This window comes from Trachurus trachurus, assembly GCF_905171665.1.
Source record: "Trachurus trachurus genome assembly, chromosome: 17".
Lineage (NCBI taxonomy): Eukaryota > Metazoa > Chordata > Actinopteri > Carangiformes > Carangidae > Trachurus > Trachurus trachurus.
In genome coordinates this window covers 3759816-3762434 of record NC_139900.1, presented here as the reverse complement: position 1 = coordinate 3762434, position 2619 = coordinate 3759816, and positions in this window count along the sequence as shown.

Sequence of the window (2619 nt, the reverse complement as noted above, 5' to 3'; positions counted from 1 at the left end):
ATAGAACAATGCATTGAAGCCGTGGCTTATTGTGCCTATACATTCTTTACATCAAGATGTTCACAATTACAGGATGAAGACAAAAAGCAAAAAAACAAACAAAACCAAAATAAGGCAAAACCGGACAGAACAAATATCATGGCTTACATTTCTGCAATGTGCCATGATAAAACACTGTAATTGTCAATTATATGTTGGATTTATACTTTTTTTTTAATTCTAAAATTGTGGATTGAGCTATAAGATTTTAAGATTTACTCCCTGTAGCGCCACATGATGTAATAATGTAATAAATGTTCACCTCATGATGTAATAACGCCGCATTTTGTAATAATCTGTCACATTTTGTCATTTTGTCATTTTGAACACAATGTGTAATAAACTTTGCCTCATTTTGTAATTGTAGTTGTTACATAATGCACCGAATTATTACAAAATGCAGGTGTTGCATTCTTTTTTATGAAGAAAATGTAATAATGTGGTGCATTATGTAACAACTAGGGCAACTAATGATTATTTTCATCATTGATAAATCTGTTGATCATGTAAATGCCAGTTGTTTGGTCAACAAAATGATAAAAATGTTGAAAAACATCAATCAGGGTTGCTCAAACCACCAGACGACGTCCTCAAATGTCTTGTTTTGTCCACGAACTAAAGAGAGACTCAGTTTATTGTCATAAAAGAACAAAGAAACCAGAAATATTCACATTGAAGAAGCTGGAATTAGAGAATTTTGACTTTTTTCTTAAAAAACGAATTTAATAATCGATTATTGTTCAATTAATTGTTGTTCGATTAATTGTTGCGGCTCTAGTAACAATTTATTACAAAATGTGTGAGTTAATTATATGTTGCATTCAAGAATTGTATTAGAAAATGCTGCGTTGTTACATCATGAGGTAAAAATGTATTACATTATTATATAATATACTACAGACAGGCAGTGATTTTTCATGTTCAGTTCATTTCATTTTTTTTCCAGTGTCTGCAGCAGCAGCTGCGTGTGTGTGTGTGTGTGTGTGTGTGTGTGTGTGTGTGTGTGTGTGTGTGTGTGTGTGTGTGTGTGTGTGTGTGTGTGTGTGTGTGTGTGTGTGTGTGTGTGTGTGTGTGTGTGTTCATATCTCCACTGTGGGACATTCAACAGCTTCAGCACACATTCGGTTTATCTCAGCGCCGCCACATGATTTTGCATCGAGTCACTGAATAAAAACAAGTGAAGCTGTTTTGGTTTTTTTTACTCCTTCAAAACAAGACGCATCTTGTCTTGAAGTCACTTTCACAGCAACATTCGCTGACCCGAGTTCATCATCAGACTCGGTCAGAGGAGCGGGGACAGTTTTAGTTTAAAGGCCCTTTATTATTATTATAATAATTATCACTGATCTTTGTCAAACTCTTTAATCTCCTCCGTCTCTCTGCTTTCACACGGACCTGTTGAACCCTCACATGCTGCCAAAGCCCAGTCACATGTATCTGACCTGTCCTCCTCCTCCTGCACAGCATCTGCTCCTCCAAGTCCTCTTCTGAGAGGCGTTCAGGGCCGACTTGGAAAATACTCACTGGCTGTGGAGGCCTCGGTCTCCACTTTGGACTTTGAAGAATTGTGTTAATCTGTAATAATTTGGAAAAATCAATCAATCAAACTTTATTTGTCTGCATGTTTCATACAAGAAGCAAAGAACACAAACAAATACACTCACACACATGCATTCACACACAACACAGAGGAATTAAAAACACTGAGGAAACACTAAACAACTGTGGAAAATAAGATGAAGGAGGCATTTAAGTTATGGCCCAGAACAATGGTGTTTTAAATAAACTAACCCAAACTAACCTTTTTATTAACTTAATAATATAAATTGAAAACATAAGAGAGGTTTGAAGTGTATGTTTGTAATAAAGAATGATTTAAGTCTTTAAGACTGTGATAAATATAAAGTGGCTCATTCATGTCTGAAGATTAATAAAACGCATAGATAACTTGGTTTTCACTTAGGCTAAATAAATAGGACTTATATATAGGTTTATTTTATATATTTATTGTATTAAATGTATGACTGCCGTTGATGTTTCTGTTTTTTGAGTTCTTTGATGTCCTTTTAAACAATGAAATAGACGTAGCACTTCAAATTTCGCTGCATTTTGTTGTTTTGCAATGACAATAAAGGCTATACAATACTGTACTATACTGGTCCATACTATGTTTACTTTAAATCCATTTAGTTCATGTTATATTTGTTTTTATACAATACAATATTTTAATTGGATTAATATATGGTTGTTTTTTGTTTAGGTAATTAAAAAGTGGCTTATTGTGTCATTTCTGTCTGAAGATTCATACTTAAATGTGACAGTATCTACAGGAACCAGATGGCTTTAAAAAAAAGAAAAACTTTGTTAATTTTAACTAATGTTTACTTTAAATCCATTTTTATTGTTAATTCATGTATTAATACGTGGTTTGTTTGTGTGTTTTTCCACACGCAGCCCCCCCGCCCCTCCTCCGTGTCTGCTCTGCTCTCTTTCTTCCGGAGTGATCGTCAGATTTCCGACGGCCCCTAAATGCGTCACAGTCCAGCAGCTTCTTCTAGTACCAGACACAGCAGCACCGCG